This window comes from Rhincodon typus, chromosome 37 (genome assembly GCF_021869965.1).
Source record: "Rhincodon typus isolate 14 chromosome 37, sRhiTyp1.1, whole genome shotgun sequence".
Taxonomy (NCBI): Eukaryota; Metazoa; Chordata; class Chondrichthyes; order Orectolobiformes; family Rhincodontidae; genus Rhincodon; species Rhincodon typus.
In genome coordinates, this window is record NC_063368.1 from 1534652 (window position 1) to 1550206 (window position 15555).

A 15555-nucleotide genomic window follows, 5' to 3' on the forward strand; every position below is an offset into this window, starting at 1 on the left:
GGCCTTTAGAAGATCTCAAAGCATTCAGGCAAAGTTAACAAGTGTTTTGTTAGAGTTCTTTGAGGAAGTAACAAGCAATGTAGACACAGGGGAGCTAGTGGATGTGATGTACTTAGATTTCCAGAAGGCATTGGACAGTGGGCCACTTCAAAGGTTACTATACAAAAACAGAGCTTGTGGTATAAGACATGGACAGAGGATTGCTTAGTTAACAGGGTGTTAACACAGTGGGTGTCCCTTCACCCCAGGGACTGCAGTGGCTCTAGAGGGAAGTTTCTTCTGGGCAATTATGAATGAACAATAAATATAGGCCCAGCCAATGATTTCTACATCCCCTGATTGAATAAACAGGGGAAGAAGAGAATAGGGATAAATAGATCACTTTGGGTTGACAAGATGTAACAATTTGAGTGCCTTAGGGTCAGGCTTCAACTATTTATTTAGATGAAGGGAGGGAAGGTATAGTGACAATACTATTAAGGACACAAAATAGGTCGGAGACAAGTTGTGGTAAAAGGGCATAAGGAATCAGCAAAGGTATCTAGATAGAACAATAGAAAAGCAGCATGGAGAGAGATTCCTGAACTCTGGGCTACTTAGACCTGTGTTTGCTAGTACATGAAACATAAAAATATTTATTTTATTGATTCATGGCTTTGTGGGTATCTCAGCTGGACCAGCATTTATTGTCCACCCCTAATTACCCTTGAGCAGGTGCTCATGAACTGCCTTCTTGAATGACTGCAGTCCATCTGCTGTATGTAGACCCACAATGCCCTTGAGAGGGAATTCTAGGATTTTGACCCAGCGACGCTGAAGGGATGGCAATATATTTCGAAGTCAGGATGATGAGCGGCTTGGAAGGGAACTTGAAGGTGGTGGTGGTCCCATGTATCTGCTACCCTTGTCTTTTGAGATAGAAGTGGTCGTAGGTTTGGAAGGTGTTGTCTGAGCATCTTTGGTGAATTTCTGCAGTGCATCTTGTAGATAGTACACACTGCTGCTATTGAGCGTCGGTGGTGGATGGAGTGAATGCTTGTGGATGTAGTGCCAATCAAGTGGGCTGCTTTGTCCTGGATGGTGTCAAGCTTCTTGAGTGTTGTTGGGGCTGCACTCATTCAGGCAAGTGGGGAGTATTCCATCACAGAGATAGTAGGAACTGCAGATGCTGGAGAATCTGAGGTAACAAGGTGTAGAGCTGGATGAACACAGCAGGCCAAGCAGCATCAGAGGAGCAGGAAGGTTGACGTTGCGGGCCTGGACCCTTCTTCAGAAAAAAAAAAGTATTCCATCACACTCCTGACTTGTGCCTCATAGATGGTGGACATGGTTTGGGGAGTCAGGAGGTGAGTTACCGACTGCAGGATTCCCAGCTTCTGACTTGCTCTTGTAGCCACTGTGTTTATATGACGAGTCCAGTTAAGTTTCTGGTCAATGGTAATCTGCAAGTTGTTGATAGTGGGGATTCCGTGATAGTAATGTCATTGAATCCAAAGGGGCAATGGTTAGATTTTATCTTATTGGAAATGGTCATTGCCTGGCATTTGTGAGGCACAAATGTTACTTGCTACTTCTCAGCCCAAGCCTGGATATTGTCCAGGTCTTGCTGTATTTGGACACAGACTGCTTCAGTATCTGAGGAGCCATGACTGGTGCTTAATACTGTGAATATCACTTCACTGATGACCAAGAGTGGACTGATGGAGCAGAAATTGGCCGGGTTGGATTCGTCCTGTTTTTTGTGTACAGGACATACCTAGACAATTTTCCACATTGCCCAGTAGGTACCAGTGTTGTAACTGTACTGGAACAGCTTGGCTAGTGGAGCGGCAAGTTCTGGAGAACAGGGCTTCAGTACTATTGCCGGAATGTTGTCAGGGCCCGTAGCCTTTGCAGTATCCAGTGTCTCCAATTGTTTCTTGATATCACGTGGAATGAATCGAATTGGCTGAAGACTGGTATCTGTGATGCTGGGGGCCACTGGAGGAGGCTGAGATGGATCGTCCACTCGGCACTTCTGGCTGAAGATTGCTGCAAATGCTTCAGCCTTGTCTTTTGCACTGATGTGCTGGGCTCTTCCGTCATTGAGGATGGGGATATTTGTGGAGCCGCCTCCTCCAGTGAGTTGTTTAATTTCCTGTACACAAAAAAACAGGAGGAATCCAACCCGGCCAATTTCTGCGCCATCAGTCCACTCTTGGTCATCAGTAAAGTGATATTCACAGTATTAAGCACCAGTCATGACTCCTCAGATACTGAAGCAGTCTGTGTCCAAATACAGCAAGTGTCCAAATAAAGCCCACCGCTGACACCTCGCCCCTCCGCCCACCACCTCCACAGCCAGCAGCCCCACAGTTAACACCAGCCCCCAGTCCTGCTGGGTCTTCACCATCCCCCAGACCTCTCCCTCACTGAGGGCGAACAGTCAGTCCTCAGTAAAGGGCTCACCTTTATCACCCTCCACCCAAACATCAACGAATATTGCTCACACCTGATCATTGAACAGTTTTTCCGCCGCCTCCACCTCCGTGCTTACCTCTTTTATCGTGAGCCTAACCCTCCCTCCACTGACCCCTTCTCCCGCCTCCAACACACCCCCTCCTCCTGAACACCACCCCAAGGCTTCCTACCCTCCCTCGACCTCTTCATCTCCAACTGCCATCGAGACATCAATCGCCTCAACCTCTCCACCCCTCTCACCCACTCCAACCTCTCCCCCGCAGAACGTGCAGCCCTCCGCTCCAATCCCAATCTCACCATCAAACCCATGGACAAGGGAGGCGCAGTTGTAGTATGGCGCACTGACCTCTACATCGCCGAGGCCAGGCGCCAACTCTCTGACCGCCCTCTTGATCATGATCCCACCCCGACCACAAAAACATCATCTCCCAAACCATCCACAACCTCACCACTTCAGGTGACCTTCCCCCCACCTCATCGTTCCAATCCCGCACAGCCCATTTCTATCTCCTTCCCAAAATCCATAAACCTGACTGCCCTGGTTGACCCATTGTCTCTGCCTGCTCCTGCCCCACCGAACTTATCTCCACTTATCTCGAATCTACTTTCTCCCCCAGTCCAGGAACTACCTACCTATGCACGTGACACCACCCATGCCCTCCACCTCCTCCAAGACTTCCGATTCCCCGGTCCCCAACACCTCATCTTTACCATGGACGTCCAGTCCCTATACACCTGCATTCTCCATGCAGATGGCCTAAAGGTCCTCCGCTTCTTCCTGTCCCGCAGACCAACCAGCCCCCTCCAGCGACACCCTTATCCACTTACCCGAATTCATTCTCACCCTTAACAACTTCTCCTTCAATTCCTCCCACTTCCTACAGACAAAAGGGGGTGGCCATGGGTACCCGCTTGGGCCCAAGCTATGCCTGCCTCTTTGTAGGATATGTGGGACAAGCCCTCTTCCGTAGCTACACTGGCCCTAAACCCCACCTCTTCCTCCGTTACATTGATGACTGTATCAGCGCCGCCTCGTGCTCCCACGAGGAGCTCGAACAGTTCGTCCACTTCACCAACACCTTCCACCCCAACCTTAAGTTCCCCTGGACCATCTCTGATACCTCTCCTTCCTGGACATCTCTGTCTCCATCTCTGGTAACCACCTGGAAACCGATATCCATTTCAAGCCCACCGACTCCCACATCTACCTAGAATACACCTCCTCTCACCCACCTTCCTGCAAGAATGCCATCCCCTATTCCCAATTCCTTCGCCTCCACCGCATCTGCTCCCAAGATGAGGCATTCCACTCCCGGACATCCTCGTTCTTCAAGGACTGCAATTTCCCCTCCACAGTGGTCGAGAACACCCCCGACCGCATCTCTCGCGTTTCCCACACTTCAGCCCTCACACCCCCTCCCCACAATAACAACCAAAACAGAATCCCCCTCGTCCTCACGTACCACCCCACCCGGATCCAACGCATCATCCTCCGACATTTCCGCCATCTGCAATCCGACCCCACTACCAAAGACATTTTTCCCTCCCCACCCTTATCTGCTTTCCGGAGGGACCACTCTCTCCGTGACTCCCTTGTCCGCTCCACACTCCCCTCCAGCCCCACCATACCCAGCACTTTTCCCTGCAACCGCAGGAAGTGCTACACCTGCCCCTACACCTACCCCCTCACCCCCATCCCAGGCCCTAAGAAAACCTTCCACATCAAACAGATGTTCACCTGCACATCTGTTAATGTGGTATACTGGATCCACTGTTCCCGTTGTGGCGTCCTCTACATCGGGGAAACCAAGCGGAGGCTTGGGGACCGCTTTGTGGAACACCTACGCTCGGTTCGCACTAAACAACTGCACCTCCCAGTCACGAACCATTTCATCTCCCCCTCCCACTCCTTGGACGACATGTCCATCCTGGGCCTCCTGCAGTGCCACAACGATGCCACCCGAAGATTGCAGGAACAGCACCTCATATTCCGCCTGGGAACCCTGCAGCCCAATGGTCTCAATGTGGACTTCAAAATCTCCCCACCCCCGACCTCATCCCAAGACCAGCCCATCTCGTCCTTGCCTCCTTGACCTGTCTGTCTTCTCTCCCACCTATCCACTCCTCCCGCCTCACTGACCAACCCCCATCCTAACTCCCTACCTACACTCACCTTTACTGGCTGAATCCCCGCCTCCTTGACCTGTCCATCTTCTCTCCACCTATCTGCTCTTCTATCCACCTTCTATCATCGCCTCCCCCTCTCTCTATTTATTTCAGATCCCCCTTTCCCTCCCCCATTTCTGAAGAAGGGTCCAGACCCGAAATATCAGCCTTCCTGCTCCTCTGATGCTGCCTTACCAGTTGTGTTCATCCAGCTCTACACCTTGTTATCTCTGTCTATCACTTGCTGCTTTAGTAAACACCTATAGATACAGATACAGCATGTGATTAGGAAGGCAAATGAAATGTTGTTTATTGCAAGGTAAATGGAATATAAAAGTCAGGATGTTTTGTACTGTTTTGTACAGAGGATTGGTGAGACCACATTTTAGATTGCTCAGCCGGTTTCGTCTCCTTATTTAAGAAAAGTCATTGCATTCAAGACTGTTCAGAGAAAGTTCACTCAACAGATTCTTGGGATGAGGGGTTTGTCTTATGAGGAAACGTTGGGCCTATATTCGTTGGGGCTGAGAAGATTGAGAAGTGGTTTATTGAAATATAGAAAATTCCGAGGGCACTTGACAGGGAGAGCACTGAGAAGATGTTACCCTTTGTAGGAGAGACCTGAATGAGAAAGTATAGGTAAAAAAGGAGCCTTCCATTTAAAACTTAGAAAAGAAGATGTCCTTTCTTTCAGAAGGTGATAGATCTGAAGAACTCTCTTCCTCAGAGAGCAATGTTGTTGAATATTTTGAAGGCTAAGGTCAGGGGATAACCTTCAAAGGTTATTTTTTCCATGGGGGATAGGCAGGAGGGAGGGCGATGGAGGACGGAGGGATTTGTTGGGAGTGTGGGTTGAGCCACAATCATTTAATGATGATAACAAAAGCCAGACCAGGTCCAGGGGCTGAATGAACTCCTCCAGCTGCAGAACCTCAGCAATACCGAGCCCCAGAGGGGTGGCTGGAGTGACAGGGCAGCACTCTGTCAGTGAGGCACAGTCATCACACCATTCTCCCCAACGGTGGGCACATAGCCCACACCATGCTGCTGGTGGGAAATGTGTGACCATCTGAGCTCCAAGGTTTGCTGAGAAAAGATACTGATAATGGAGAGTGTCTCTGTCAAGAGTGCGGCCATTTCCAATTTTATAGTCACTTCACAACCAATCACAGCTTCAATACCAGGGCAAATCATTTCAAAGCGCTCAACTGAGTGAGAAAAGGTGATGGAGAAAAGGGGACCAAAGGCCAGGGGACAGAGGGTCCTCACTGAAGGGTCCTGAATAAAGGAGAGGGCAGAGGGAGGGGAGTCCTCATTAGGGAGTCTCTCAATGTGGAGGTCCTCCCTGTGGGGGATCTCTCACTCTGGGGTCTCTCGGTGTGGGGGAGTCTCTCAGTGTGGGGGAATCTCTCATTGTGAGGGGTGGTCTCTCGGGGGGGGGTCTCTCACTGTGGGGTCTCTCACTGGGGGGCTTCTTTTGGGGGAGTCTCTCACTGTGGAGGATTACCTCACAGAAATCTGTAGATACACTCGGCACAAAGAGCCAACCAGATGCTAACAAACAGAATCCAATGGATCTCAAAGATAGTAAGAACTGCTGATGCTGGAGTCAGAGATAACACAGTGTGGAGCTGGATGAACACAGCAGGCCTTTCTTAAGAAGGGTCTAGACCCGAAACGGCAGCTTTCCTGCTCCTCTGACGCTGCCTGGCCTGCTGTGTTCCTCCAGCTCCACACTGTGTTATCTATAACCAATGGATCTCAATCTCTGCTGGCCACTGAGCATCAGATGGGAATGAAGGGATAGTGTCCTCACCCACTCACAGCTGATTTTTGTTGGCCAAGAGTATAATATTGGGGACTGGCTGTGGACTATCACTTTCCGTGACTGTTTCACATGTTCCTGACAATATTCACATTGTGCTGGAGTCTTCAACCGAATATTAATGCAATAGGTCCACCTACTTATAATCACCTCACTATAACCAGTGTCATTGAGGGGGTTAGTGTGAATAGCACTGGGGAGAGTGCCATTGTAATTAAGATGATCTGCGAGACAAGAGGTTGGAGAATTTCCAGCTCCCTGGATTTAACAATTTGAATAATTAGTGAGTATCAGACAGGATTTAAATATCTTTATTTAATGGCTCTCTTCTGTAACATTCAGGATCATGTGGTGCACATTGCTGGGGTTTTGGATGAATTGGCCTCATTGAGTGTAAGCTCTGAGCAAGCAGAGACCGCTAATCGGTGAAGGAATTCCAGTCTCAAACTCCAAACATCAAACATGCAGAATTGTCTCAGAGTCACAGAGCTGTTATTGGGCAGAAGGAGGCCATTCAGCCCAACATATCTGCTCTGGCTCCCTAAGCAGTGCCAATCCCCCACCTTCCCCCCTTAACCCTCTACATTGTTGCTTTTAAATAATCATATAATATCCCTCTTGTATGCCTCAATTGAACTTGCCTCCACCACATTTCCATGCAGTGCATTCCGAACCCTAACCACTCGCTGTGGGAAAAGGTTTCTCCCACACCTCATAGAGTCATACACCACGGAAATAGACGCTTCGGTCCAACCAGACCATGCTGACCATAATTCCAAACTGAACGAGTCTGACTTGCCCGTACCCCTCCAAACCTTTCCTATTCATGTACTTACCCAAATGTCTTTTAAACGTAACTGTACCCACATTCACCACTTTCTCTGGAAGTTCATTCCACACACGAACCACTCTCTGTGCCCCTCATGTCTTGTTTAAACCTTTTTCCTCTCACCTTTAATTATGCCCTCTAGCCTTGAAATCCCACCTCCTAGGGAAAAGACACCTGCCATTCACCTTATCTATACTCCTCATTCACTTTATCTAGAATCTCATGTTTGATTCTTTGACAAAACACTCTAAATCTGTTCCCTCCCTTTGATCCTCTTACAAGAAGAAACAGCTTCTCTCTATGTCCAAGCCCCCAGATAGATTTTGAAAATTTCCATCATATCTCCTTGTAGCCTTTATCATCTCAAGGATAACAGCCCAAACTTCTCTAATCCTTCCAATTTATTGAAGGGTCTGATGCTGGAACCATCATTTTAAACCTCTCTGCATACTCTTCAAAGTGTTCACATCCTTCAGGTAGTGTGGAGCCCAGAACTGTACACAATACTCTAGTTGAGCTCTAACCAGTATCCTAACAATGGCATCACAAACTTTCTGCTCTTGTACTCGGCTCCTATTAATGAAAGTTCGAACACTGTTTGCATTTATTAACGGTTCTCCCCATCTGTCCCAACACTTTTAATGATGGGGGCAGGGGAAAGATGACCTGGTGGTTTTGTCATTGCATTGTACTCTAGAGACCCCCAAGTGAGAGGGCTCAACCTGTTGAAGCTACCAGACAGAACTACTTGCACGCCAAACTGCATAAGCAGCAAGTGATAGACAGAGCTAAGCGATCCCACAACCAATGGATCAGATCTAAGCTCTGGAGTCCTGCCACATCCAGTCATGAATGATGAATTAAACAACTCACTGGAGGAGGAGGCTCCACAAATATCCCCATCCTCAATGATGGAACAGCCCAGCACATCAGTGCAAAAGATAAGGCTGAAGCATTCGCAGCAATCCTCAGCCAGAAGTGCTGAGTGGATGATCCACCTTGGCTTCCTCCAGTGGTCCCCAGCGCTACAGATACCAGTCTTCAGCTAATTCGATTCACTCCACGTGATATCAAGAATTGATTAAATGCACAGAATATTACAAAGGCTATGGGCCCCGACAACGTTCCGGTAATAGTACTGAAGACTTGTGCTCCATAACTTGCTACATCCTTAGCCAAGCTGTTCCAGTGGCATCTACCCAACAATGTGAAAAATTGCCCAGAAACGCGCTGTACACTAAAACCAGGACAGCTCCAGCCTGGCCAATTAGCACCCTATCAGTCTACTCTTGATCATCAATAAAATGATGGAAGGTGTCAGTAACAGTGCTATCAAGCAGCACCTGCTCAACAATAACCTGCTCAGTGATGCCCAGTTTGAGTTCCACCAGGGCCACTCAGCTCCTGACCTCATTACAGCCTTGGCTCAAACATGGACAAAAGAGCTGAATTCCTGAGGTGAGGTGAGAGTGACAGCCCTTGACATCAAGGCTGCATTCGACCAAGTGTGGCATCAAGAAGCTTCAGCAAAACTGGACTCAATCGGTATCAGGGGAAGCTAGTGAAGGTGATGGTGTCATGGTAATGTCAGTGTATTCAAATTCCATCATGGCCAATAGTGAATGTTGAATTAAATAAAAAGCAAGTCTAATGGTGAATATGTAACCAACGTTGGTGGTCATTAAATCCCATCTGGCTCACCAATGTCCTTTAAGGAAGTAGGATGGGCAATAAATACTGGCCTAGCCAACGATGCCCACATCCATAAATAAAAATAATCTCTCCACTGGTTGGAGTCATCCTCATTCACAGGAAGATGGTCATAGTTGTTGGAGGTCAGTCATCTCAGCTTCAAGACATCTCTGCAGGAGTTCCTCAGGGTAGTGTCCTCGGGCCAAACACCTTCAGCTGCTTCATCAATGACCTTCCCTCCATCATAAGGTCAGAAGTGGGGATGTTCGCCGATGACTGCACAATGTTCAGCACCATTCGTGACTCCTCAGATACTGAAGCAGCCCATGTTCACGTGTAACAAGATCTGGACAATATCCAGGCTTGGGCTGACAAGTGGCAAGTGACATTTGCACCACACAAATGCCAGGCTATGACCATCACCAATAAGAGACAACCGCCCCTTGACATTCAATGGTGTTCCCATCACTGAATCCCCCACTATCAACATCCTGGGGGTTACCATTGACCAGAAACTCAACTAGACTCACCACTTAACAGAGTGGCTACAATAGTAGGCCAGAAGCTGGGAATACTGCGGCAAGTAACTCACCTCCTGACTCCCCAAAGCCTGTCCACCATCTACAAGGCACAAGTCAGGAGGTGATGGAATACTCCCCACTTACCTGGATGAGTGCAGCCCCAACAACATTCAAGAAGCTTGATACCATCCAGGACAAAGCAGCCTGCTTGGTCGGTACTACATCCACAAGCATTCACTCCCTCCACCACCGACGCTCAATAGCAGCAGTGTGTACTATCTACAAGATACACTGCAGAAATTCACCAGAGATCCTCAGACAGCACCTTCCAAACCCACAACCACTTCCATCTAGAAGGACAAGGGCAGCAGACATATGGGAACACCACCACCTCCAAGTTCCCCTCCAAGTCACTCACCATCCTGACTTGGAAATATATCGCCATTCCTTCACTGTCGCTGGGTCAAAATCCTGGAATTCCCTCCCTAATAGCATTGTGGGTCAACCCACAACAGGAGGACTGCAGCGGTTCAAGAAGGCAGCTCACCACCACCTTCTCAAGGGCAAATAGGGATGGGCAAGAAATGCTGGTCAGCCAGCGACGCCCACATCCCACAAAAATGAATATTACAGAAGAACATTCACACCACACAAATGCCAGGTGATGACCATCTCCAATAAGAGACAATCTAACCATTGTCCCTTGACATTCAATGGTGTTATCCTCACTTAATCCCCCACTATCAACATCCTCGGGGTTACTATTGACCAGAAACTCAACTAGATTGGCCACATAAACACAGTGACTATAAGACCAGGCCAGAGGCTGGGAAAACTGCAGCAAGTAACTCACCGTCTGACTCCTCAAAGCCTGTCCACCATCTACAAGGCATAAGTCAGGAGTGTGATGGAATACTCCCCACTTGCCTGGATGCGTGAAGCTCCAACAGCACTCAAGAAGCTTGACACCATGAAGGACAAAGCAGCCCCTGCTTGATTGGGACCATATCCACTCCCCTACACCACCAACGCTCAGTAGCAGCAGTGTGTACTATCTACAAGATGCACAGCAGAAACTCACCAAAGATCCTTAGACAACACCTTAAAATCCACAACCACGTCCATCTAGAAGGACAAGGAGAGCAGATACATGGGAACACCACCACCTGCAAGATCCCCTCAAAGCAACTCACCGTCCTGACTTGGAAATATATTGCTGTTCCTTCATTGTCACTGAGTCAAAATCCTGGAATTCTCACCCTAAGGGAATTGTGGGTCTACCTACAGCACATGGACTGCAGCGGTTCAAGAAGTCATAGAATCATAGAATCCCTACAGTGTGGAAACAGGCCATTCGGCTCAACAAGCCCACACCACCCCTCCAAAGATCACCCCACCCAGACCCAATACTCCTGCACTTCCCTTGTCTAACCCACCTAACCTAAACATCCCTGGGTACTATGGGCAATTTAGCACAGCCAATCCACCCAGCCTGCACATCTTTGGACTGTGGGAGGAAACCGGAGCACCCAGAGGAAACCCACACAGACACAGGGAGAATGTGCAAACTCCACACAGCCAGTTGCGCAAGGCTTGAATCGAACCCGGGTCCCTAGCGCTGTGAGGCACTCACCACCACCTTCTCAAGGGGCAACTAGGGACGGGCAATAAATGCTGGCCCATTTATTGACACCATAACATGTGAATTAACTTTTAAAATGTTCATATTGCACCCAGGTTTCTCTACTTCTGTAGCCCCTTTAGAATGGTATCCTTTATTTTGAGCTGTCACTTCCTGGTCCTTGTACCAAAATGCAACACCCAAAACTTCTCCACATTGAACTTGATCTGCCACCTCTCTGCCCACTCTACCAATTTGGTTGATCTGTGGCCAAACTCTATGTACCTGCCTTTAGCCCGTATCCCTTAATTCCTTTGCTTAGCAAAAAATTATCCATCTCAGATTTTAAAATTAACAACTGATCCAGCATTCATCACCATTTGTGGAAAAGAGTTCTAAACATCTCCCACCCTTTGTGTGCAAGAACCTGACCCTGGCTGGTGTGGCACCATTCCAACTACTGAGAACCAATGCCATAACTATCAACTGCATGAGTCAAATACTTTCAGCATTTCTGGGGCTGATGATATAGAGGACAATGACCATTAGTTTTTTTTATTCGTTCACGGGTTGAGGGCATCACTGGCTAGGCAGCATTTGTTGCCCATCCCTAATTGCCCAGAGGGCTGTTCAGAGTCAACCACATTGCTGTGGGTCTAGAGCCACATATAGGCCAGACCAGGTAAGGATGGCAGTTTCCCTCCCTAAAGGGCATTAATAAACCAGATGGGTTTTTCCTGACAATTGGCAATGGGTTCATGGTCACCATGAGACTCTTAATTCCAGATTATTATTGAATTCAAATTTCACCATCAGTCATGGCAGGATTTGAACCCAGGTCCCCGGAACATCTGGGGTCTGGATCTCTGGATTAACAGTCCAGCGCTAACACCGCTAGGCCGTTGCCTTCCCCTTCAGATCCCCTACAGATATGTTAAATGCTAAAATTATACAGGGTATACGCAGGATATACACAGGAAATACATATTAGGTTTTATTGTCACATACTCAAGTAGAGGGATACAGGAGTACAGTAAAAAGTTTACAGAGTTGTCATTCCTGGCGCCATCTTAGGTACAAAGGTAACTAGATACAAAATCTTAGGTACAATGTAGAAAAATAAGGAAATAAAATTAAAAATTCAACATTAAAGTCCTCCTTGGTATAAAGAAGGAAAATAAAGAAATAAAGTTAAAAGTTCAACATGACAGTCCCTTCTTAAATGCTTAGCTATGCTGGACTTGCACTCCCTACAAGGGCTCAATCCCCCCTGCACTGGCTCTCTTTCCCCCATGCTCTCTCATTCTCCTCCATGCTCTCTCATTCTCCCCCATGCTCTCTCGCTCTCCCCCATGGTCTCTCATTCTCCCCAACACTTTCTCATTCTCCCCCACGCTCTCTCACTCGCCCACATGCTTTCTCACTCCCAGTGGGACCGAGTCCCACATTCTCCCCACTCTCTAGGGGAAGGCATTTCTCCTGCATTCCTGATTAGATTTCATGGGGACGATCGTATACTGACAGCCTCCAGTTCAGCCCTCCCCTATGAGGGGAAACAGTCTCTCAGTGTCCATCCATCAAATCCCCTTGTCAGTTTAAAGACCTCATCCCGCAAAGTGTGGTCTAGAATGGATTTGACTGGACTTTACAATATGGGGAACGGGTTGGCACTCGGTAATAGTCCCAGAGCAAGCGTAATGGGCTGAATGGCCTCCTTCTGTGCTGCAACAGTTTGTGATTCTCTCGGATAGTAATCAGCAACAATTAACAAACATACCTTGACAATTTATTCATAAACCAGACTGGGTAAAGCACATGGCAACCTGAGATCCCACGGGATGTAATTTTATCTCCGAATGTTTGGAGCAGTTCAGGACAAACCCAAACTGTTCAACTGGAATGTTTCAAAATGAGAAATGGGAAGGAATGGCCCTCGGAGCCAGTGCTGCCTGTATCCCAGAAAACAGTGAACCAAAGATCACCAAAAGGAGACCACGATGTGGGGAGTGTTTCTCATGGCTACAAGTTGGATTGAGGGGCTTGTAAAATTTGGAATAAGGAAACTTCTCTCTACAGAGCAGTTCGATTGTGTCAATGGAGTGAGAAAGGAGGTGTAACGTGTAAACTTTGCTTCTGTGAGGGATTTGCCCGGCTTTGTGAGGTGTGGATTAGCAGGAATTCTGGCTGTAAAGACGGATGTTGTTCTCCGGCTGGACGTGAAATCTCTCGCGGACAAGCTCAGGGATTTTGGGATAAGTCGAGTCATTCTTTGCCAATTGGGTGAAGCCAAGTCACAGCCCAATAGCCAACAGTTGACAGGGTCAGGGACGTGGTGATGAAGCTGAAGTTGAATCTGGGACAAAGAGCTGACACAAAACTGCTACCAACGCCACCAGCATTCACCAAACCCCGGATACCATCTCAGCAGAGGGAAACCATTGTGGGTGAGTGGGAATTATCAGCTTGATTCTATCACGGAATCTCCGTCATTCAGAAAACTGTTGGAATCTCTTCAAGCCCATTAACTCTCTCACTGCCAGGCCAGCTCCCTTTGGAAAAAATCAGGAAGACAATTTGACGATGTTGAGGTGGAATGAAGGGTGTGAGGGAGGTGGAGGTGAGAGAGAAGGAGCACAGTGAAGTCGCAGAGTGAGGTGGAGACTAAAGGATTCCCTTTACCCAACCTGCTGACCTCTTGCCCTCGGTCCCTAGAGCTCAGGTATGCTTCCTGAGCTTTGCCTGAATTAATAGCCACTGGAAATATGTTCCCTCATTGAGGGAATGGATTCTGACTTAGTGAATTGGTGAGGTACTTGTCAGATCACAGCTGGAATACAGTGAACAGTTCTGGGGCACCTTATTTAAGGAAAGATAGATTGGCATTGGGGGCAGTCCAATAGGGTTCACACAGCTGATCCCAGGTATGGAGGGACTGTCTAATGAGGTTGAGTAGGTGGGGCCTGTGCTTATTGGAGTTTAGAAGAATGAGAGGTGACCTTGCTGAAACCTGTCCCCTCACCTGAGGCGTAGTGACCCACAGATTAAACCCACTGCCGGTCGTCTCTCTCCAATGAGAGAGCAGCCCTATGGGACTGTAACTACCCAACATGTTGTAAAGACTGTATTTTGAACGGTGGACTGAAATGGAAAAAAATCTATCACTAAAAAGAAACTACATACAGAAAAATCTGCCATGCTTTTTGTCAATTCTCATCTAAAAGACAGGCATGTTGGGGAATTTTGTGTACTTAGTTCAGACAGAATTAAGACCATAGAACTGTACAGCAGAGGAACAGGCCCTTTGGCCCACAATGTTGTGCTGAACAAGATGCCAAGTTAAACTAATCCCTTCTGCCTGCCCTTGATCCATATCCTTCCATTCCTTGCATATTCATGTGCTAAATGACTCTTATATGCCCCCATCATATCTGCCTCCACCACAACCCCTGGCAGCGTTTTCCAGACTCCTACCACTCTGTGTAAAACATTTGCCCCTCACATGTCCTTTGAATTTTCCTCTGCTCACCTTGCATGTCTCCCAAGTAATTGATATTTCAATTCTGGGAAAAATATTCTGACTGTCAACCCTTTCCATGCTCTCATAATTTTATAGACTTTTATCAAGTCTCCCCTCAGCGTCCGCCACTCCAGAGAAAACAGCCTGAGTTTTTCTAGTCTCTCCTTATAGCTAATACCCTCTAATCTAGGCAGCATCCTGGTAAACCTCTTGTGTTGTGCACCCTCTCCAAAGCCTCCACATCCCTCCTGTAATATGGTGACCAGGACTGAATGCAATTCTCTAAATGTGGCCTGACCAAAGTCTTATAAAGCTGCAACATTACAGCCTGACTCTCCTACTCAATTCCCCAACTAATAAAGGTAAGCATGCCATACACCTTCTTTATCACTTTATATACTTGCGTTGCTACTTCCAGAGAGCTATGTTTAGCTTTGTGAGACCTCTGGGAAGACTGATGCTTAATCTTCAACACACTACCCCAGAGATGGTGACAACGTGCAGTCTATATTGCATGTATATCTGTGTATGCGGGTTTACAAATGTGCAGCTCTCTGGGCATGTGGTCTATAATCTATGTAGTTCAGCTGATGTGAATCTATTGCTTTTGTATTTCTGTAGATGTTCATCTATAGCTTGTATTTATCTGTGCATGGCTTTATGGCTTGTGTATTTTTGTAAATGTGCACTGTATCTGTAGATTGTTTATACCTGCATATGTGCAGTCTATAGGTTATTTAGATGTGGACATGTACAATCTTCAGACTGTTTATACCTGTGTATGTTCCATCTATAGATTGCTTACACCTGTATAAGTGCAGTCTATAGATTGTTTACACTTGTACGTGTACAGTCTATTGATTCTTTATACCTGTATATGTGCAGTCTATAGATTGTTTATATCTGTACATGTGCAGTCTATAG